Source organism: Ahaetulla prasina, chromosome 7, assembly GCF_028640845.1.
Source record: "Ahaetulla prasina isolate Xishuangbanna chromosome 7, ASM2864084v1, whole genome shotgun sequence".
In the NCBI taxonomy this organism is placed as follows: domain Eukaryota; kingdom Metazoa; phylum Chordata; class Lepidosauria; order Squamata; family Colubridae; genus Ahaetulla; species Ahaetulla prasina.
The window spans coordinates 47,193,354-47,218,163 of record NC_080545.1 but is presented as its reverse complement, the minus strand read 5'-3'; positions in this window follow the sequence as shown (position 1 = coordinate 47,218,163).

Sequence of the window (24,810 nt, the reverse complement as noted above, 5' to 3'; positions counted from 1 at the left end):
ATTCAAGGTGTTGATTATTACCTTTAAAGCCAGTTATATGGTATGAGTCCAGGATATCTGCAGAATGGTCTTGCCAGTGGGAATGGTCTGCCCCATTCGTGCTGGTAGAATGGGCCAACTGGAGATCCCAAGAACTTTGGCTGGTGGGATCCAGGATTAGAGCCTTTTCTACTGCAGTTTCCAGCCTTTGGAACAATTTGCCACAGAAGGTAAGATCTGCCCCCCCTCCTTTAGCCTTCGGGAAAACCCGGGATGGTTTATTCTGCAGGAAAAGCTATTGGCTGGTATGGTTAGTGCACTAACAGAGAAGGCACCTCACTTCACAACTCCCCTCCAAATCCATTTTATATTTAGAATTGCTGTTATACATTGCTTTATCTTGATGTAGGCTGCTCAGAATCACCTGTACAGCAAGATGGGCAGCAAATAAATTTGATAGATAGATAGATAGATAGATAGATAGATAGATAGATAGATAGATAGATAGATAGATAGATAGACAAGCATACATACATACATACATACATACATACATACATACATACATACATACATACTTAAGTTTTAAAGTCTTTTTGTAAAATCTTTTTTTTTAAAGCCCTTGTTATTTTGATACTGCTTGCCTACAAGTTATAGCTGTGCTTAATTGCAGTTTACTTGCCTCCTTTGGAAGCAAGTCTTTCTTCTCCCTCAAGAATCTTTCTGCTCAAATTATTCATCTCCATCTTTTTTTATTTAGCCTGGCCTTGACAGCCTTTAACAGAAAAGGAGAAAGGACAAAAGAAAAAAAAGGCATTAAAATTAAAAAGCAATTAAGCCCAAAGGATAATGAATTGTGGGAGAGGGGAGAGGGAATATTCCAGTTAGTTGATGAGCCTGATTTGTTTTCTAAAAAAACATCTTTGGCTACACAGTCTTAAATGACTTTAGCCCTCTGTTTCTGGGTAGCCGCTTGTGTCCCTGGTTTCCTTCCCTGACTTCTCCTTTGTTGTCAGGCTCAGAATTGTTCTCTTCTGCCTCAGCCTCATTAATCTCCCATGTTCCTCAGAGAAATGCCCTGGTCTGCCTCCACTCCCCTCATGTTCCCTCTCTTTCTCTTAACAAACTTTCCAGTCTGCTTGGAAATCTTCTGAACTCTTCTTTCCTCTGAAGTCCAGCAGGATCATAAGCAGCCAACCTTTAGAGGGTGGAGAGAGTTGTTTGGAGCAATATGAAGGGTGATACAAGGAGGTTGAGACCCTGCTTCCGGCCAGTTTATACTGATTGGCAACACATGTGATTGCCTTTTCAGAGCTATGTGATCTCTATGTCTGACTCCTTCTCTCCTCTGATTCAGAAAACAAATTATGCCATTTTATATTAAATCTGCAAGCTTCAGCTTGTGCCTCTACGTTTATTTTGTAGTTCTTAGAATTTGCCCCGGAAATAAAACCAACAAACAGAAAACAACAACAAAAACAAAATAAAACAAAAACTAACAACAGAAAAACATTTTTATTTATTTATTTATTTATTTTATTTGTCACAACATTATATATAATCGTAAGCATGAAATAACTATACGATATATAAGCATATATATAATCATAAGTATGTAATAACTATATGAAATTGGATACAATCAAAGGGAACATTAGGACAGGAACGACAGGCATGTTGGTGCTCTTATGCACGCCCCTTATAGACCTCTTAGGAATGGGGTGAGGTCAATAGTAGATAGTTTTTGGTTAAAGCTTTGGGGATTTTGGGAAGAGACCACAGAATCTGGTAGTGCATTCCAGGCATTAACAACTCTGTTTCTGAAGTCATATTTTCTGCAGTCAAGATTGGAGCGGTTCACATTAAGCTTAAATCTATTGTGTGCTCGTGTATTGTTGTGATTGAAGCTGAAGTAGTCTTTGACAGGAAGGACGCTGTAACAGATGATTCTATGAGTTAAACTCAGGTCTTGTCGAAGGCGGCAGAGTTCTAAATTTTCTAAACCCAGGATTTCAAGTCTGGTGGCATAAGGTATTTTGTTGTATTCAGAGGAGTGGAGAACTCTTCTTGTAAAATATTTCTGGACACTCTCAATTGTATTAATGTCCGAAATGAGGTATGGGTTCCAGACAGGCGAGCTGTATTCAAGAATTGGTCTAGCAAATGTTTTATATGCTCTGGTTAGTAGTGTAGTGTTTCTGGAGAAGAAGCTACGCAAGATTAAGTTTACAACTCTTAAAGCCTTTTTTGCGATGTAGTTGTAGTGGGCTTTGGCACTTAGATAATTTGATATGAAAACTCCAAGGTCTTTAATAGGGTAGTGTCCATCAAGCTTGTACTTAGTGTTTGGGTTCTTTTTTCCGATATGTAGGACTGAGCATTTGTTGGTTGAGATTTGGGGTTGCCAAGTTTTTGACCATTCCGATACAAAGTCAAGGTCTTTTTGAAGGGTAGCTATATTGTTGGTAGTGTTAAATAGTTTAACATTGTCAGTGAAGAGAACACAATTGCTTATAATATGGTCACAGAGATCATTAATGTATAATATGAAGAGTGTTGGTCCAAGAACGCTGCCTTGGGGAATGCCGCTATTGACAGGAACAGGATTTGATAGAGCACTGCCTATTTTGACCACTTGTTGTCTGTTTGATAGGAACGCTGTTATCCAATTGTGGAGAGGTCCAGAGATGCCCTAGGATTTTAGTTTTAGGAGAAGTTTGTCATGAGTCAAAAGCTTTACAGAAGTCAAAAGCTTTACAGAAATTTATGTAAATTGCATCTATTGCTTTGCCTTGATCAAGATTTGTAGTCCATATGTTTTTGCAGTGTAGACGTTGTAAATTACAGGATAATTTTTTTCTGAAACCAAATTGTTTATTAGAGAGTAGGTTGTTGTTTCTAGGTGGAGGGTAATGGATTGGTTGATGATTGATTCCATTACTTTGCAGGTAACACAGCATAAAGAGATTGGTCTGTAATTTTCAACTAGGCTGGGGTCTCTTTTTTGGAAGACAGGGATGACTGTGGCTAGTGACCAAAGTTTGGGAAGGGAGCTGGTCATGAAAGCTTTTTCAAAGATTATGCTTAGGGGTTCTGCTAAGTTAGTAGAAAGCTTTTTTAAGAAGTATGCACATAGATCATCAGGTCGAATAGGTAGAGATGGTTTCATTTTGCGAAGGGCCTTTTCGACATTATCTTCTTTGAAATCTATTTGTTTTAGGTCATTGTAGTCATTGTTGGTACGACTGGGGAATGATGGGTATGAGCCATTACTGTTAACAAATACTGAGCCAAAGAATGTGTTAAAGAGGTTTGCTTTAACTGTTTCATCATTATATTCTTTGCCATTAGATCCTTTTAGTGGTGGGATGGATCTCGAGTCTTTAAGTTTGTTGTTCACAAAATTATAAAAAGCACGATTGGATTTTGTGCGCAGAAGGTCTTCTTCTTGTTTGGTGTGGTAATTGGTGCATTCTATTTTTATTTGGTTGCATATATTTTTGTAGCGGTTTCTGAAGTTGGTTACATAGTCAGTTTTGTTTCTTCACCAGAAGGATTTGTTTTTTGGATTGGAGCTTTTTTTATTGATATGGGTAATTTGTTTTTCCTGATTTTGGTGGTGGTTTGTGGTACGTATAGTTTAACGACACTATTGACTTCAAGTAGGAAAACTCTATAGTGGTCTTCAGCTGTGATACAGGTTGAGAATAGATTTTGCCAGTCAAGATATGAGAGGTCAGTGTTTATAAGTTCACAGTTGAATTTTTTGAAATTGTAGTTTGGGATACCATTATTAAGAAGATTTTTGTAAGGGTGTGTATTGAGACAAAAGTCTATCATGCTGTGGTCACTGTTGGAAAAGGGTTCTTTTATTTTTAGTCCATAAATTGAGTTTGCGTTGTTGCAGAAGATGAGGTCAAGGCAGTTGTTGTGTCTTGTATTGTTAGTTACTAGTTGATCAAGACCTAGATTTGTAACAGCATTGTACAGGGTAGTGTGAATGGGTTCAGTTGTACATTCGTTTGTTATCCAGTTAATAAAAGGTAGATTGAGGTCACCCAGGAAGATGAGAGGATATGGGCAAGAGGTGGCCCATGTTAGTAGTATGGTTAACATATTCGCATGTGCGATGTCGTAGTCAGGGGCTCTGTAGCATAGCAAGAAGCAAAGTGTGATGTTAAGGGACAGTTCGCATACAATAGTTTCAGGAAGAGCAAGTTTATGTGCAACTTGAATATTTTTTAAATTCAGTGACTTTTTGTAAAAGATAGCCACTCCACCTCCTCTGCGGGTTTGTCGATCTGACTGAAAAACATTTTCATCAGATTGATTCCTAACTGGCTGACCAACCACATTAGTGGTGTAGTTCTTAATGCAGCTACATCTAAAGGGAGGGAAGTATGCAGTGGGATGCCTCAATGTTCTGTCTTGAGTCCAGTATTGATCAACAAAGGATTTAGATGAGGAGATAGAAGGGGAATTCATCAAATTTGCAGATGACGCCAAACTGGAGGGAATTGCTAACTCTTTGGAAGATAGGCTGAAGACCAAGAAGGATCTTGACATAGAGGTCCTTGGTGTTCTCCGAGATCCACTAGAACTGATGAATGTTACCTAATTTGGGTAATGAAACATTTGCAAGAAAGCAACCAAGCTCAGAGAGCACCAAGGACCCCTCGTTTCAGTCCTGAGCTACAAATATTCTCTTTTATTGATCTTGACAGACTTGAACAATGGGCCCTATCCAATAAAATGCAATTCAGGAATGAGAAAAACAACGTTTTACACCTAGGCAAGAAGAACCAAATGCACAGGTATAAAATATGTGATACTTTGCTCAATAGTAGTAGCTGTGAGAAGGATCTAGGAATCCCAGTGGACAACCACTTAAGTATGAGCCAGCAGTGTGCTGCAGCAGCCAAAAAAGGCAATGCATCAACCAAAGGATAGTATCAAGATCATATGAGGCGTTAGTGCCTTTTATGCTGCACTGATGATATCACACTTGGAATACTGCATCTAGTTTTGATCACCACAATACAAAAAAGATGTTGAGATGCTAGAAAAAGTGCAGAGAAGAGCAACAAAGATGATTAAGGAACCGTAGGCTAAAACATATGAAGAACAGTGGCAGGAACTGGCAATGTCTAATCTAACAAAGAGAAGGACTGGATGGACAAGAAGTAATGGATGGAAACTTATTAAAATGAAATCCAACCTAGAACTAAGGAGAAATTTCCTGACAGTGAAAACAATCAATTATCAGAACAGCTTGGCCCCAGAAATTGTCACTGGAGGTTTTTAAGAAGAGACTGGACAGCCATTTGTCTGGAATCCTATAAGGTCTTCTGCTTAAGAAGGGGGTTTAATAGAAGACCTCCAGGGTCTTCCAACTCTGTTATTCTGTTAAGTATGGAGATCAGAACAATATCCTAAACAAAAAACAATAATGGAAAGCAAAGATAAAACCTCCCCCAAAACCCCACAGGAGGTATCTGGTATTAAAAGTGGATTGAAATAAAATGGCTTTAATCATTTTACAGAATTGGAGCAAGGTGAGGGTGGCACACATCTTGGGGGAAGAGTATTGGTGGGACCATTACAAAAAGCCAATCCTCCCATCAGGGGTAGGTTCCACTTACCTTTGCTACCAGTTCACAACGGGACCGTGCACACTTGCTTCACTTGCACTTGCATGCACAGATCATCTGTGATGATGTCCGGGTGAGTGGGCAGATCCTAGCTTAACCGGTAGCAATCCACTACTACCTCCCATCCATACCCATGAGCCTCCAAAAGGAAACTTGCAATGGGCCATCCATCAATTATTAAATTGGATAGGCAGTTTCATTCATTCACTCAAATTGGTTATAGCTACCTAAATTCTATGAACTTCAAAAGATTTATTTTTTTTTACATTTATACCCCGTCCTTCTCCGAAGACTCAGGGCGGCTTACACTATGTTAAGCAATAGTCTTCATCCTATTTGTATATTATATACAAAGTCAACTTATTGCCCCCAACAATCTGGGTCCTCATTTTACCTACCTTATAAAGGATGGAAGGCTGAGTCAACCTTGGGCCTGGTGGGACTTGAACCTGCAATAATTGCAGGCAGCTGTTGTTAATAACAGACTGTTTAGCAGTCTGCGCCACTCAAGGACCCATATAAAACAGATAAAGCATAAAACTCACCAGGTGTTGCCTGATTAATGTTGTATATTTAAAGGGTTAAAGGCAATTGCCAGACTTTGAATTGGGCCCCAAACCTTCTAACTACCAATGCTGCAACATTACTATAGGTGTAATTGTGTATTCGGCAAACTCTTCTGCCAATAAAGTTACCCTTGCATTTCACACACATATTTGCTGGCTTCAGAGTGGTCTCTACAGACAGCCCTAAGTGGAGTACCTTGTAGTAGTCCAATTGAGTGGTGATCAAGTCAATAATTACCGAAATCAAGTGATTGCATTGTTTGCTTTGGATGTTTTGAAATCTATTCTAAACAACTGTCTGTTTTTGGTTGAAGAGAGCAGCAGAAATTAGGTCAGTAAACAAATACATGAAACACAATTTTTTCCTTGATGCAAGCATGTCAGAAGCTCGTTACCGGAGCAACCAGGAAGTCAGGAACAAATAGCAATCCAAGCCAAATGCTCAGTCAAATAGTTCAGCTCAAGATTTCTCCCGTCAGTTTGTATTGTCCGTCACGAAGTAGTAGAGCAGCCCCTCCTGCTTTTATACCCTATGGGGTGTGGCTCCGTGACTCAGCACTTTCTAGGCCTGCTCCACCCCTTCTTCTGTTGTTCCCGCCTCTCTTGTCTACGAAACCGGGGATCTAACCAGGATTGATTGTCCACAGCTGGGTCTGGAAGCGTTGCCTGGGCGGGGGAAGATACAGGAGACAGAGGCCTCATCACCTCCTCCACCTGGCCTGCCTCTGGCTCTTGGAGCTGAGCCAGAGAGGCCGGCCCTGCAGAGGGGATCCCTGACGGCCCTTCCCCCTCACTCTCTGAGTCACTTTCTGGCAGGGGGCCAGGCCCGGGGGGAGCTGGAACCACAACACTATACCTCACCGCAGGGCCCTTCCCCCGGAGCTGACAGTCGGGATGTGGTCGGGCTGGGTTCTGCTCATGGAAGGCCCGCACCAGGTCAGGGGCATGAACGTCGGAGGCATCCACCCAGGTGAAATCCTTCCTGTATCCCTTCCATGCAATCAAGTACTGGAAGCGCCCCTTCAGCCAGTGGGAGTCTTGGACGCTGTGCACCTCGTATTCCTCCGCCCCGTCCTCGGTAATGGTGACAGGTGCCGCCGGGCGCCGAAGGGGACACGGCAGGGCCTCAGGGACCAGAAGGGACCAGTGAAAGACAGGGTGGATCCACATGGATTGCAGCAGGGTTAGCCGGTAGGCCACCGGGTTGATGACCACCTCGATGGGAAACAGGCCGATGAACCGCTGGTCCAGCTTCTTCTTTTTTTTTTTAATTGAAAAAGTTTTACAAAATTTTTTTTACCACTTAATTCCCCCATCCCCCTCTCCTTTCCCCCTCCCTCCACCCTTCCCCCACCCCCAAGACTTCCTAGAGCAGAATACAAGTTATTGCATCTAATAATCATAAACTAAATTACACCAGTAAACCATAATCCATAATCTCTCCTCTCCCATTGAAACCTTAACTCCCCTTTCCCATATGAACAAGTACATTAATACAATACAATTCTTACCATCATTCTTAAAGTATTTGACACTTCAGTCTAAAATTTGGTTTAAATGTAGTCAATCACTCCAGTGTATATCTTTCTTGTAGGTAGTCTTCACATACACGAAAAATATTCTTTTGTAGACATTCTTTGATTACATTAAAGTTTCTGTTTTCTTAAGTCCATTAAAATTAGTCCAATCTTCAAGTATAAGCAGTGCTCCATCTTCCAATATATCAGTAGCGAAAGTCCAACTGCCAATATTAGATTTAAAGTCAGTTTGGTCTTTATTATTCTTCAAAGTAATGTCTTATATGATCCACCAAATTTATAATTCTATCATACTTATTAACAAATAATATCATTTTTCAATCCTTAATACTCCATCTCTTATTCCATTTTTATCATTAGCTTATTTGACCCCAAATCAAATTTTATCCAAAATAATTTACAGTACTACAATCACACAAATATATTCTTCCCCATACTTCCATCACTGTATGTTACCAAACCTTCAAATTATTAATTCAAACAATACCATTTACATTTAATCCTAATTATTCCCCCTACTTCCATCACTATAAATTACCAAATATTTTATAACCATTTTTCATACATTTCCTAATAAAATATTTCTTTTTCTATTTTTATGAAGACTCCCCCAAATCAGATAATACAGTTATTAACAATTCAACCATATATAAAAATAACCTCACATTATAAATTCAAACAAGTACAAATAAATTTTTTACAAATTCCCAATAACTATTCTTACAGAAACCATATGTAAATTAACCTTTCTTCTTATATTATATTCAATTTATAATTTATAACATAACATAATAACATAACATCAGAGTTGGAAGGGACCTTGGAGGCCTTCTAGTCCAACCCCCTGCCCAGGCAGGAAACCCTACACCATCTCAGTCAGATGGTTATCCAACATTTTCTTAAAAATTTCCAGTGTTGGAGCATTCACAACTTCTGAAGGCAAGTCGTTCCACTTATTAATTGTTCTAACTGTCAGGAAATTTCTCCTTAGTTCTAAGTTGCTTCTTTCTTTGATCAGTTTCCACCCATTGCTTCTTGTTTTACCCTCAGGTGCTTTGGAGAACAGCCCGACTCCCTCTTCTTTGTGGCAGCCCCTGAGATATTGGAACACAGCTATCATGTCTCCCCTAGTCCTTCTTTTTGTTAAACTAGACATACCCAGTTCCTGCAACCGTTCTTCGTATGTTTTATCCTCCAGTCCCCTAATCATCTTTGTTGCTCTTCTCTGCACTCTTTCTAGAGTCTCAACATCTTTTTTACATCGTGGCAACCAAAACTGGATGCAATATTCCAAGTGTGGCCTTACCAAGGCATTATAAAGTGGTACTAACACTTCACGTGATCTTGATTCTATCCCTCTGTTTATGCAGCCCAGAACTGTGTTGGCTTTTTTAACAGCTGCTGCACACTGCTGGCTCATATCTAAATGGTTATCCACTAGGACTCCAAGATCCCTCTCACATGTACTACTATTGAGCAAGGTACCACACATACGGTACCTGTGCATTTTGTTTGTTTTTTGGCCTAAATGTAGAACCTTACTTTTTTCACTGTTGAATTTCATTTTGTTAGATAGCGCCCAATGTTCAAGTCTGTCAAGATCTTTCTGTAACTTGAGCCTATCTTCTGGAGTGTTGGCTATTCCTGCCAGCTTGGTGTCATCTGCAAATTTGATGAGTTCCCCATCTATCCCCTCGTCCAAGTCATTGATGAAGATGTTGAAGAGTACTGGGCCTAAAACAGAGCCTTGGGGTACTCCACTGCATACTTCCCTCCATGTGGATGTAGTTCCATCTGGTTGTGGTGCTGTCTAACCCACATTTTTCTACTTTATCTAGTAGTAGGTTATGGTCTACTTTATCAAATGCTTTACTGAAGTCCAAGTAAATTATATCGACAGCATTCGTCTGGTCTACTAATTTTGTCATTTTGTCAAAGAATGCGATAAGATTAGTCTGGCATGATCTGTTTTTGACAAACCCATGTTGGCTTTTGGTTTTGTACCTTTTTAGGTACAAAAATATCTTTGTACCTTTTTAGTAGTTACCCACCCCATTTGTTCCTCTACTTCCCCTATTTTTCTTACTATTTCTTCTTCAGCAATTACAGGCCCATCTTTACCTTGTATTTGTTTTACTTCCTTCTCCTACCATCTCCTCTCCTGTTCTCATCTTAGCTTTTAACAATAAAGGATTTCCAGCCTCTAGTACATTAGTATAAAAGTCTCTTGCTTTGAGAACTGTACTAAGACAAAACTTTCTTCCTTTATAATTCACCATTAATCCAGCTGGAACATCCCATCTATATTGTATCTGATGTTTCCTAAGTTCTTCCACCAAAAAAGGCAAACTCCTTTCTATTTCTTAACATTTTAAAAGGAATTTCTTTCATCACTAATGCATCTTGTCCTAATATTTGAATTTTGTAAATAAATGCCTGTAAAATTCCATTCCTAATCTTCTTGTTCATAAAATAAATCACAACATCTCTTGGTAGCTGCCTTTGTCTAGCAATCCACGAGTTAACTCAATAAATTTTTTTGATATGAACTTCAAAATCTACTGGATGCTCTCCGTTTATACCTGTAAAAGCCTGTACAAAAATCTCTTTTAAGTTCTCCTGCTTATTTTCCCTCAGTCCTCTAACTCTCAAAGCATACTCCATCAATCTATATTGCAATGTAATAATTTCTTCGTCTGCCCTATCCATTTTAGTCTGAACTTCCTCTATTTTATTTTCCAAATTCAAGTTAAGTTGATTATTCTGGGCCTCCTCTATTTTCATTTCCGAATTCAAATTAGCTTGATTAATTTCTTCTATTCTTCCATCCAACTGAATCATATTTTCTCCAATACATCGCAAAGCTACCAGCACACTTTCACTCATATCCTTATTCCAAGGTTCCACCTTATTTTTAAGTTCCAAAATTGCTTTTTCAGTTTTCTCAATTTTATTTCCCAAATTCAAATTAATTTGATTATTCTGAACCTCTTCTATTTTCTTTTCCAAATTCAAATTAACTTGATCAGTTTCTTCCATTCTTTCCTCCAGCAAGATCATACTTTTTGAAAAACATTGAGCTACTACCCCCATTCTTTCAGTCATATCTTTATTCTGAACTTCCAGTGTGTTTTTAAGTTCCAATATTTCTTTTTCAATTTTACTAAATTTTTGATCTATTAGACCCTTTAGATATTTTTTCATGTTTTCTTTTAACTTATGTATTTGAGCTGGCAAAACTTCAACGTCCTTAAAAGCACTTAACTTAGTTTGCATAAAAGCCATTTTTGTTCAACTTTAAACTCTACAAAAAGAGAAGAGAAAAAAAAGGGGGGAAAGAAAAAAGACAATCTTCAAATCTTCTCTTAAACACTATAATTAAATTAATCAGATCATTTAAAATCCTTCCTTTGGCTTAGCCTCTTCATGTAACTCCAGCGCTGACAGCTTTAACGAGCACTTCCTTTAACTTTCGTTTTTACGCCTTGTTACACTAAAGACGCCATTTCCTTTCCTCTTCTTAGATCATTCCACCCCAAAAAAAGAAGAAAAATATATAATATAACTGGGGAGTTAAAAATTGATACTTGCAACTGCCGTACTCCTGATTTTGCTCTGTCTGCTTGTTAATCCATTCCAAGTTTAAAATTGATAGCAGATGTGGATGCGGCGTTTTGCTCTGCCTTCTGCAGAGGCGTCCCGGATCCGGAGCTTCCCGAGCTTAGGAGGGAGCCCTCACTCATAAGCCTCCAGTATCATTCCTGGGGCTTTCCGGGGGGCTCTACCTCATCTCGGTTGCTCACCTCTCCATCTTCGCCCAAGGGAGAGGTTTCTGAGCCACCAGACAGCTGATTTGCACTGTCTGAGCGGCTCTACGAGATCGTGGGGCTGACAGTCTAAAAAAGACCGCCATCAACGATGCGGCACCACTGGAAGATCAGGTCCAGCTTCTTCACTGGGCGGTTGGAGGGGAGGTGTTTCGTGGAGAGCCACACCCGGTCTCCGACCACCAGTGGGGGCGTCGCCTGTCAGGATCAGTCGGCGATCCGTTTGTAGTCCTCCTTCGCCCGATTCAGCTGCCAACACACAAACTGCTAGACCGCATGCAACTCCGACAGGAAGTTCTGCGTCTGGGGAACAGAAGAGTCCGAAGGAGCCAGAAGGAAGAGTCGTGGATGGTACCCCACATTGGCAAAGAACGGAGTCATCTGGGTGGAGGTGTGCTGGGAGTTGTAAAAGGTGAACTCTGCCAGGGACAGGTAATCGGCCCAGTTGTCCTGCTTCTGGTTGACAAAACAGTGGAGATACTGCTCCAGGATGCTGATGACCTGGTCTCTGGATGGTGCAATGACAACAGGCACACCTGCACCTCCAACGCGGCCATCAGGCTCTTCCAGAAGCGAGCCGTGAACTGAACTCCGTGGTCCGAAACCATCCTGTCCAGCAGACCGTGGAGCGGAAGACATGCTGCAGGAAGAGACGGGCTGTCTTGGCAGCTGTGAGCATGTCCACCACCAGCAGCACTGTGGTGAATCCAGAGGACGGCGGCAAGTCCGTCAGGAAGTCCATGGAGATCGCCCCCCAGGGTCTGTCGGGTGTCATCAGGGGCTGGAGGAGACCGGGAGGGGTCCCTGTGGCAGCCTTGGCTTGTCGGCACGGCACGCAGGACGTCACGTACGCGTGGACATCATGCCACAATCGGGGCCACCAGAAGGTTCACATCACCAGGTTGAGGGTCTTGAAGAACCCGAAATGTCCCACTGCAGGGTCAAAATCCTCACTTCCAACCCATTCCAGAGCCATAATAATGCAAAATCCTCACTTCCACCCAGGGTGCTGGAGAACTGGTAATGTAAATTTTGAGTAGTTCAGAGAACTGGCAAATACTACCTCTGGCTGGCCCCAGAGTGTGGTGGGAATGGAGATTTTGCAGTATCCTTCCCTGCCACGCCCACCAAGCCATGCCCACGTAAAACAACTTCTCGGGGGGGGGGGGAAAGATCTCAAAGTTGGAAGATCTGACTGAACTGACTGATCAGCCTCCCAGCTAATCAGTGCGGCTGGTCCATTGTCGCCTCCCAGCTGATCAGTGCAGCTCCTAAGCATGGCCCTGCAGCCTCCCCACCCTGAATGGCAACTCCAGTGGGCAGGGTGGGGCAGGGTGGGGTCAACCAGTGGTGGGAACAACCAGTTCACTGAACTATGCAAAAAATTAATAACAGGTTCAGCTGAACCGGTGCAAACTGGCTGAATTTCACTACTGAATAGGCCTCTATATATAAGCATCCCAGCAGAAGGCTGTGCAGTGGTGATCATCCAAAGGTGTTTGCCTATAGTTTTGTTCTAGAGAATTGCAATATTAAAAGCCCATTGCTTTTAATTATCTTTAAGCTATTCTTTGAAGATTGTTGTGTGCTTCCCAGAGTCACTTTCAGTGAGCTGGGGAGAGGGAGGGAGGGAGAGAAAGGGGGAGGGAGGGAGGGAAAGAAAGACAGAGAGACAGTGAGAGAAGGAGAGACAGAGACAGAGAGAGACACAGAGAGAGAGAGAGACAAGAGAGATGAGACAGAGAGAGAGAGACAGAGAGAGACAGAGATATGGATGCTAACATCCTGGTTAGTGAGTTTTCTCTCCCGTGTGCTCCCACAGAGAGGGACTCCTCAGGGTGCCGTCCGCCAAACAATGTCGGCTGGCGGCCCCCAGGAGTAGGGCCTTCTCTATGGGGGCTCCCACCCTCTGGAATGAACTTCCCCCAGGACTTCGCCAACTTCCGGACCTTCGAACCTTTCGCCGTGAGCTGAAGACATACTTATTCATCCACGCAGGACTGGCATAGCGTTTTTAGTTTTTATTTGGTTTTAATTTTAGTGGGTTTTATTCTTTTAAAGATTTTAACTTGGGCCAAATCGAATAAGTTTTTTAAATAGTATTTTATTCTGTATTTATTATGTTTGTCTTGTTTTTATCTGGCTGTAAACTGCCCTGAGTCCTTTGGAAGAAGGACGGTATAAAAGTTTGATTAAATAAAATAAATAAATAAATAAATAAAATAAAAAAAGGGCCGTGGTGGCTCAGGCTGTAAGAAGCCTGTTATTAAAAAAAAACACAGCAGCCTGCAATTACTGCAGGTTCAAGCCCCACCAGGCCCAAGGTTGACTCAGCCTTCCATCCTTTATAAGGTAGGTAAAATGAGGGCCCAGATTGTTGGGGGGGCAATAAGTTGACTTTGTAAATATACAAATAGAATGAGACTATTGCCTTACACACTGTAAGCCGCCCTGAGTCTTCGGAGAAGGGCGGGATATAAATGTAAATAAATTTTAAAAAAAAGATTTCCCCAAAGAAAGTCTCCAAATTTAACAAAAAACCTTCACTGTTCAAAATAAGCTTTACAGATATATACAATTGTACTTAGTGCACTAGATAAAAAAAGGATAATAGGGAAGAAGCAGGAAGAGAAACAACACAAGGAGAGAGCATCTCAGCCTATGCCTGATTGTGACAGACCCCAGGACTGGATTTAATTTAGAACTTCCATCTCTAAATATTTGTACACTTTTTAAAACTGTAGCAGGAACTTCTGTCCATCTTCAAAATAGGACACCAAATAAACACAGTTTCCAGTGTTATTCACAATGATTCCCAGATGTTTCGAATACAAGCCCTACAGCACGGATATCAAACTCGATTGTGCCACGTGATGTATTGTGATGTATCACAACATTTTTGCCTTTGCAGAGCCGGGGTGGGTGTGGCTTGTGCATGACACATCCAACCTGCGTGTCGCAAGTTTGACATCCCTGCAACAGGATCATGATAATCTGCTTCCACTTGGGACAGTAAGAAAGAAGGTACATTCACGAATAATGTTTTCCCCATGTCACAGAAGTAACCATAGTTTGTTTCATGGGGATGAGGGTAGGAGAAGAGGAATATGAGAGACAAGTAGAAGAAAAGTTATCTTCTGACTTTCCCATGAAGCATTTAAAACAGTGTTTTTCAAATTTGGCAAATTTAAAATATGTGGACTTCAATTCCCAGAATTCCCCCAGCCACATTTTAAAGTTGCCAAGTTTGAAAAACACCAATCAAAAACTATATTAACAATTAAAATGAATTTTAGAAAACTCCAGATTTCTACAATTGTTAGAAAATGCAGAGGCAATTCAACTGGCAAAATAGTTCTTTGGAAGGTAAACTGCAATTTCAGAAATCCTCAATTCCACTTGAAAGGCACTGTGAAAAGGGAACTTGGTCTGTGTACCTTTTAAAACCAGCTGAAAGCCATTTCCTCCCATATCCCATCCTATCAAAGCTAGAGATTGGCCCAAGAACTTCAGAAATCCAAGTGTACCTCAGACTGATTGTCATTTTTACAGAGCTTCTTGGCAGCTCTCCCCTGGTGCTTCTCAAAAAAGGATATAGCAGTATGTTTGGATAGGTGGGTGTCAGTAACAACAACAAAACAGCACCACAATGCATTTATTTATCTCATAAAAATATTTCTATGCCACCACAATCAAGACCTTGTTCTTGACTCACATAAAAAACACAATATAAAATCTACAAAAATAAAAACAGAATGGCACTATTCTTTTTAATCAATAAGCATATCTTAATGAATAAAATATCCCTATTTTGCTTGTCCATCTGATTTCAGTGGGCACATTAAAAAATCCTTATATAATTTCATTTAAATCAATGGTATTTGGCGGATAGTACCCTAGATAAACATGACTTACAAAGTGTCCAGTCAATGAAAGACAAACAAGGGCAAGATAATCAAAGTCTGCAGTTGGGTAAAGCTGAAATTAATGGTTCTATATGTCAGTCTTTCAGCCTGGCGGAGAATAAGAAATACCACAAAATGTCACCATGTAGTTTGCTGATATTTAAAGATTCTTTATTATTGTTATTTTCTTAGAGTTAAGTAATGTTAGTATTTCTGTAATAGTCAAGACAGGAAAAGAGTTTTCTAATATATTGTGAACTAGGTTTGAGGGAGAGATCAAGAAATTGTAATGAAAGAGTAAAGTTCATAGCACAACTGTAAATTTTCAGCAAAATGTTTTCATTTGCTGAAATGAAGGGGTACTTTCAAATAGCAGTTTACTCTTTATTTTTATTTCTTTTTTTTATTTTGTCACAACATTATATACAGGAACATATATTGAAAGGAAACAATAGGACAGGAACGGTAGGCACTTTTGTGCACTTATGCATGCCCCTTATAGTCCTCTTAGGAATGGGGTGAGGTCAATGGTAGACAGTTTTTGGTTAAAGCTTTTAGGAGTTGGAGAAGAGACCAGAGAGTCAGGTAGTGTATTCCAAGCATTAACAACTCTGTTACTGAAGTCATATTTTCTGCAATCAAGATTGAAGCGGTTGACATTAAGTTTGAATCTATTGTTTGCTCTTGTATTATTGCTATTGAACCTGAAGAAGTCTTTAACAGGAAGAACATTGCAATAGATGATTCTGTGTGTTAAACACAGATCTTGGCGGAGTTGGCGGAGTTCTAAGTTCTCTAATCCCAGGATTTCAAGTCTGGTGGCATAAGGTATTTTGTTGTTTACAGAGGAGCGGAGAACTCTTCTTGTAAAATATTTTTGGACTCATTAAATTGTATTAATGTCAGAGATGTGGTATGGGTTCCAGACAGATGAGCTGTATTCAAGAATGGGTCTGGCAAATGTTTTGAATGCTCTGGTTAGTAGTGTAGAGTTTTTGGAAAAGAAGCTATGCAAGATTAGGTTTACAACTCTTAGAGCCTTTTTTGCTATATAGTTGCAGTGGGCTTTGGCACTTAGATCATTTGATATGAAAACTCCAAGGTCCTTAACAGGGTGGGGGTCATCTGTAAGATAATGTCCATTAAGCTTGTACTTAGTGTTTGGGTTCTTTTTTCCAATATATAAGACTGAGCATTTGCTGGTTGAGATTTGGAGTTGCCAGGTTATAGACCATTCAGATACAAAGTCAAGGTCTTTTTGAAGGGTAGTTGTATTGCTGGCGGTGTTAAATAGTTTGACATCGTCAGCAAAGAGAACTTGAGATAGGGTCACAGAGATCATTTATGTATAGTATGAAGAGTGTTGGTCCAAGAACGCTACCTTGAGGAACGCCACTTTTGACAGGGACAGGATTTGATAGAGCGTTGCCAATTTTGACCACTTGTTGTCTGTTTGACAGGAAAGCAGTTATCCAATTGTGAAGAAGTCCTGAAATGCCATAGGATTTTAGTTTTAGGAGAAGTTTATCGTGTACTACTGAGTCAAAAGCTTTGCAGAAGTCTATGTAGATTGCATCTATTGCTTTGCCTTGATCAAGATTAGTAGTCCATATGTTTTTGCAGTGGAGAAGTTGTAAGATACATGATAATTTTTTTCTGAAACCAAATTGTTTATTAGAGAGTAGGTTGTTTGTTTCTAGGTGGAGGGTAATGGATTGGTTGATGATAGATTCCATTACTTTGCAGGTGACGCAGCATAGAGAGATGATGATGATGATGATGATGATGATGATGATGATGATGATGATGATGATGATGATGATTTAATTTCTATACCGCCCTTCTCCTGAAGGACTCAGGGCGGTTTACAGCCAGATAAAAATAACAATCATAAATACAATACAATAAAATCAGAATTATAAAAACTTATTCAATTTGGCTGATAATTCAAATATAAAATACATAGCATCATAAAAACCCCATTAAAATCCTAATAAAACCCATTTTATGCCAGTCCTGCGCGGAAGAATAAATACGTCTTCAGCTCGCGGCGGAAGGTCTGGAGGTCGGGAAGTTGACGAAGTCCTGGGGGAAGCTCATTCCAGAGGGCAGGTGCCCCCACAGAGAAGGCTCTCACCCTGGGAGTCGCCAGCCGGCATTGTTTGGCTGACGGTACCCTGAGGAGACCCCCTCTATGGGAGCGCACCGGTCGGTGGGAGGCAAGTGGTAGCAGAAGACGGTCCCGTAAGTATCCCGGTCCTAAGCCATGGAGCGCTTTAAAGGTGGTAACCAACACCTTGAAGTGCACCCGGAAGACTACGGGTAGCCAGTGCAGCTTGCGCAGGAGAGGTGTTATATGAGAACCACGAGTGGCTCCCTCTATCATCCGCGCAGCCGCATTCTGGACCAACTGAAGCCTCCGGGTGCTCTTCAAGGGAAGCCCCATGTAGAGAGCATTGCAGTAGTCCAGGCGAGAAGTGACAAGGGCATGAGTGACTGTGCATAGGGAATCCCGGTCTAGGAAGGGGCGCAACTGGCGAACCAGGCGTACCTGGTAAAAAGCTCTCCTGGAGACGGTCGTCAGGTGTTCCTCAAAAGACAACCGCCCATCCAGGAGAACACCTAAATTGCGCACCCTCTCCATTGGGGCCAATGTAGGTTGGCGACCCCCAGGGGGAGGGCCTTCTCTGTGGCAGCACCAGCCCTGTGGAACGAGCTTCCTCCGGGATTACGACAACTCCCCGACCTCCGGACCTTCAGATGTGAACTGAAGACTTTATTATTTCAGCGCGCTGGACTAGCCTAAGAATAAAATGTTTTAACTAAATTTTAAGGGTTTTTAATGGGTTTTTACCGTTTTTAGTGATTTGGCTATGATAATATTTAGTTTTAATTGGGTTTTTAATGCTTATTTATTATATTGTTTTTTAATATGCCTGTGAACCACCTTGAGTCCTACGGGAGATGGTGCGGTATAAAAGTATGATTAATAAATAAATAAATAAATAAATGACTCGCCCCCAACAGTCAGCAACGGTTGCAGCTGACTGTATCGGGATGCCGGCATCCACAGCCACTCCGTCTTGGAGGGGTTGAGTTTGAGCCTGTTTCTCCCCATCCAGACCCGCACGGCCTCCAGACACCGGGACAACACTTCGACAGCTTCGTTGGGGTGGTCAGGGGTGGAAATGTACAACTGAGTGTCATCAGCGTATAGCTGGTATCTCACCCCAAAACCATTGATGACCTCGCCCAGCGGCTTCATATAGATGTTGAACAGGAGAGGCGAGAGAACTGACCCCTGTGGCACCCCACACATGAGGTGCCTTGCGGTCGATCTCTGCCCCCCTGCCAACACCGTCTGCGATCGGTTGGAGAGATAGGACGAGAACCACCAAAAAATGGTGCCACCCACTCCTAAACTCCCCAACCGTCGCAGCAGGATACCATGGTCGATGGTATCAAAAGCCGCTGAGAGATCTAAGAGGACCAGGGCAGAGGAATAACCCCTGTCCCGAGCCCTCCAGAGATCATCCACCAACGCGACGAAAGCCGTCTCCGTGCTGTACCCGGGCCGAAAACCGGACTGGAATAGGTCTAGATAGACAGTTTCATCCAGGTACTGGGGTAACTGATGTGCCACCACACTCTCAACAACCTTCGCTACAAAGCGAAGGTTGGAGACTGGACGATAGTTTCCCAAAACAGCTGGGTCCAGGGAGGGCTTCTTGAGGAGGGGTCTCACCACCACCTCTTTCAAGGCGGTGGGAACAACACCCTCCATCAAGGAAGCATTAACAATTCCCTGGAGCCAGCCTTGTGTAACCTCCTGTGTGGCCAGCACCAACCAGGAGGGACACGGGTCCAGTAAACATGTGGTGGCATTCAGCCATCTCAGCAGCCTGTCCATGTCCTCAGGAGTCACAGTATCGAACTCATCCCAGATGGTCTCAACAAGACTAGATAGGTCTGTAACTTTCAGCTAGGCTGGGATTTCCTTTTTTGAAGATAGAGATGATTGTGGCTAGAGACCAAACTTTGGGAAGGGAACCAGTCATGAAAGCTTTATCAAAGATTATGCTTAGGGATTCTGCTATATTAGTGGAAAGTTTTTTTAAGAAGTATGCACATAGTCGGCCCAATAGATAAAGATGGTTTCAGTTTGCAAAGAGCTTTTTCAACATAATCTTCTGTGAAGTCTATATGAGTTAAGTCATTGTAATCATTGTTAGTACGATTGGGGAATGTCGGATATGAGCCATCATTGTTAACAAAGACTGAGCCAAAGAATGTGTTAAAGAGGTTTGCTTTAACTGTTTCATCGTTATATTCATTGCCGTTAGATTCTCTTAGTGGTGGGATGGATCTTGATTCTTTAAGTTGATTGTTAACAAAATTATAGAAAGCACAATTGGAATTTGTGCGCAGAAGATCTTCTTCTTGCTTTGTCTGGTAAATGGTGCATTTAGTTTTTATTTGGTTGCAAATATTTCTTTAGCGGTTTTTGAAGTTTGCTACATGGCCCTTTTTGTTTCTTCTCCAGAGGGATTTTTTTTTTGGATTGAAACTTTTTTATTGATATGGGTAATTTTTTTTATTATTATTTTGGTGGTGATTTGTGGTATGTATTGTTTGGTGATTCTATTGATTTCAAGTAGGAAAACTCTGTAGTGGTCTTCAGCAGTGATACAGGTTGAGAATAGATTTTGCCAGTCAAGATATGAGAGGTCGTTGTTTATAAGGTCATAGTTGGCTTTTTTGAAATTGTAGTTAGGAGTACTATTATTATGACGATTTATGTGAGGGCGTATATTGAGACAAAAGTCTATCATGCAGTGGTCACTGTTGGAAAAGGGTTCTTTTATTTGTAGTCCATAAATTGAGTTTGTGTTATTGCAAAATATGAGGTCAAGGCAGTTGTTGAGTCTTGTATTGTTAGTTACTAGTTGTTCAAGACCTAGGTCTGTAACGGTGTTGTATAGTGTAGTATGGATTGGTTCAGTTGTACATTCATTTGTTATCCAGTTAATAAAAGGTAGATTTAGGTCACCCAGGAAGATGAGAGGATATGGGCAAGAGGTAGCCCATGTTAGCAGTGTGGTTAACTTATTTGCATGATCGATGTCGTAGTCAGGTGCTCTGTAGCATAATAAGAGTCGAAGTGTGGTGTTAATGGACAGGTCGCATACAATAGTTTCAGGAAGAGAAAGTTTATGTGCAATTTGAATATTTTTTAGGTTCAGTGATTTTTTGTAAAAGATAGCCACTCCACCACCTCTGCGGTTTTCACGATTTGATTGAAAAACTTGATATTCTTTGTTTGAAATAATGGAGTTAGGGAGGGATAAGTTTAGCCATGTTTCACAAACAAATATAATATCAAATGTATCATTGTTTACCAATAGGATAAATTCAGATAATTTGTTTACAATACTTCTTGCATTTATTAATTTACATTTGAGACCTGCAGTATTTGGTGTAGAAGAGGTAAGGGGCGTGCATACCTAGTTTTGATTGATAGTTGATTGAGGATTATGAACAACAGGTGGTTGAAGGAAGGTTGGTTGAGCACTGAGTGGTTGTTCATTGGATGATTGGAGGTTTTGTACGGGTGGTAGGGTGTTGGTTGTTCTATAGTTGATTGAACGGGTGGTTGGATGTTTCGATTGACAGATGGATGGATGCCTTGATTGATGGATTGTTGGATGTTTTGATTGAAGTGAGATTGAGTGATGGCTATTTGATTGTAGGATTTTCTTTTTATGCATTTTTATTAATTGCAATTACTTGCAATTAAACTTTTAAGTTTAATGTATAGACTGAACTTTTAAGACACTTCAACTACTAGAAATGCTATTTAAGTCATTTTTCCCTCTGCTTTCCTGCTCTCTCAGAGTATACCTTCCCCTAATACATGGTGCATACCCGACTCTATTGTTTTCTCTGCTCAAAAGTGAGCATGGGAAGTTTAGATCCAGATTGAAATCAGCCTAAAAAAAGAGGAAATGTAAACCTTCCCTTCTTAATTGCAATATCTCTCTGTGTCATTTATCATCTGTCTATCTATCTGCCCATTCATCCTTGCACCCACAAACACAGACCCAGCTACACATGCACATACTCCCATTGGTGTACTGTATCTTCCTGGAGTCTTGCAGGATGATTTTATTTCATTTTTATTTGATTTGATTTCTAAAGACACTCATTTCAGCAGACAAGATGGGAGGGGAGAGGGAATAAGAGTGCAAGCTTCTACTCTCCTTTCTGTGCACTTCTATTACATTCTGAATGAGGAAAGGAAAGCACATATTCTTTTAATTTGACCTAGATTTCTCAGCAAACACTAACACACACATCTGTTAAGAAAATGATACCCTTTTGATGATAAATAGAAATACAGAGTTATTTCCAAAATGTTTTTTGTTCACACACACGTGTGTGTGTATGTGTGTGTAAAAATTATATTGTGTTTTTGTTGGCTTGTTTGCAAAGATTTGGAAGAATCAGTTACGGCTTTTGTGATCTTTTTTAAGCTCAACATTCTTATCATGGGTAAATGAATCATACAGTTTCATCTTGAGCAAATTTTTTCCCAAGAAGATGGTTATTTTTATGATATTAAATTATAGGGAAATAATTACAATTATATATAATTATAGGGCAACAGGATGGTATCTAATTATAGGGCATGAATTTGTTTCTGAGTTAAATTCAGTGCTTTGGTCCTGTCCTCTAACTTCATAGTTTCTAAATATATTTCCACTCATTTGTGGTAGAAAGTTCTTCTAATTAATAAGTATTGCTACTCTCAGATATTACATTTTCTCGCATTGGAAATAAAGTCTTCCCAGTGATGGCTCCTGTACTCGCAAATGATCTTGCTGCAGCACCTAACAATTACACGGCTTTTCTATTCATTTCTCCTCCAAACTGAAGAGCGTTTTGTCACTATGGAGCAGGTTGATTTTAATGTTTTATGGCTGACTTTAATTGTGTGACTTTATTTTATTTTTTAAAAAGTCACTGTATTGCAAGATTTGAATAGAAGTCTATAAATTTGAAATACTAAAAAAAAATATCCTAGAAACCTAACATAAATACGTTTGAGGGGTCCCTAAAGCCAAAAAAAGTTAAATAAAATCTAAATATGAAAACAAAGTCACAGGCACAAACCTAGTCTTAAACAAAAGCATATAAGTAATCCTGTGAATGTAACAAAATATTTTTAGGATTAAAAAGGAACATTTAAATAATTAAAAAGCTGTACCTTTACTGTACCTTTGTACAAAGCTGTACCTTTGTTTCTAATCAAACTATCAAAACATTTTGCATTTCACATTTATTTTAACCACCCCCTCTTTAACTAGTCCTTATCAATTTTTAGCTATTTTTATATTATTGCAAATATTGGTGTTTGTTATAATCGGCACTCTGAATGTAATTTTCACCAAAGAAACAGAAGCATCAACTCTTCTGTTCTTATAAGTATTGTTAGATAGACCTGGAATACCCAACATGTATGGATCTAAACACTTGAGCTGAAGTAGCTAATGATGCCCTTATAAATTATAGTGTGTTCTTCTGTTACGTTCACATATTTTATGAGCAATTTAAATGACATACATTTTTTCAGTGTGTGAATCACTCATTACCTATTCATTTAATTTCTAATATTTCATCCTGCTGCAAATCTATCTGCTCAGTCTCAATTCAATAAATATAGAATAGATGAACCAAGAAGGAAATTCTAGTATAATTATGTGTTCCAAAGAAAAGTCTAAGCCAAGTCAAGCTGCAATTTTAAGTGGAATTTCTAGTTTATCTTTATTTTCAAGTAGCAGGACATTCAAGTGAACTGCTAAAATCCCTTAAGACAGACATCAGAGCCACTGTTGGCCCTTCACTCATATGGATCTGATGCTGCTTGTAGCACGTGTATGTATAGTATTCCTATATTCCTATTGTAGATAAAAACCACTATTTGATACAAACCACTGTTGACTGCACTTGCTCCTGGGTTGATACATGGGATAGACCTGTGCATGCTCTGACACCCAGACTTTGTTTAAACAAGTCCTGAAAGCCTGCTTCCTCCTCAGGACTTTGGGTAGAGCAGATGGCAAACCCTTTGTGGAATGGTTGGTTTTTCAGATTTTTCTTCTTCTCCTCTGGATTATTTCCTTTTGTAAAACTGTTAAACTCTTTTATAATGTACATTTCCCAATGACATGATGGAGTCAGGTGGCCTATGAATTTAATAAATACATTTGATAAGGAGAAAACAGAGACTGATAAATCAACCAAGTCTTTGCCTAGAAAATACTCAGCCACTGTAATGTTGATAAAGCTGGGTTATTCTACTTTGAGTTATTTCTGCACTATATAAAGTCCCCATCTAATTACATTTCTTTAGCAAAGAAAGAATGTAAATAAAAAGGAAATTTTGCCTAGAGATAGGCGGGGGAAGGATAGGTACTTGTTTGCAGCAAAAGAGAACGCATTTAACAGGACCACCTTCCTGCTTCAGGTCTATGAAAAGATGAATGCCACACAAATTTCTCACTCTCAATAACTATTTGAGGTTATAGTACAACATCAGAAACTCAGAATTTGCTTTGTAGGTATGTCATAATCTAATACTGGAGAAACTACAATATAGCACTTATCCTTTCAGTAAAGTGAAGCAAGCTAATTTAGGTGGTTTCAGAAGAGTTTATATGGGTTACATAATATTGTCATCTAACATCGCACTTCCACTTTCTAACATCCATCCTGAGCCCAGTTATTCCCATTTCCAATGATAAATATGGACCTGTAGGTCTTCCAACATAAACTGTACATTCAATTACTGCCTGTAATTTGGGGAGCTGAAAACATGAATTCTTGAATTATTTTACTTTGGTAGCCATCAAAACAAGACTAAAAACCACCTCCTATATACCTGCAATTTGTGAAATGCCATTAGGCCCAATTGCTGCAATCAGGATTCTCTGAGATCAGGAAGTGGTTATACCTGTCAGCCTTTCATCAGTATTTGAACAATAGCACTAAAACAATGTGAAATATTAGAAATTTATATTTGCTGTCTAAAAAAAGGAATCTCCATTAGGTCTGTAATTCCATATCAGGTTCTTTCCCATAATTTGAAACAAAATATCTTTTGATGAGGATAATTAGATGGTAGGAAGTAGCTTCTACTTTACTTAATACTTATTGTAGCTAAAAACATGTGATTATTCTGTGTACTTCTCCAACTTTTTCCAAACTACTGTCCTCCACTTGAGTTGTACTCCAAAAGTACAACTTTTGGAGAGATTACAAGGCTGAGAAAGAGAGCGCTAATT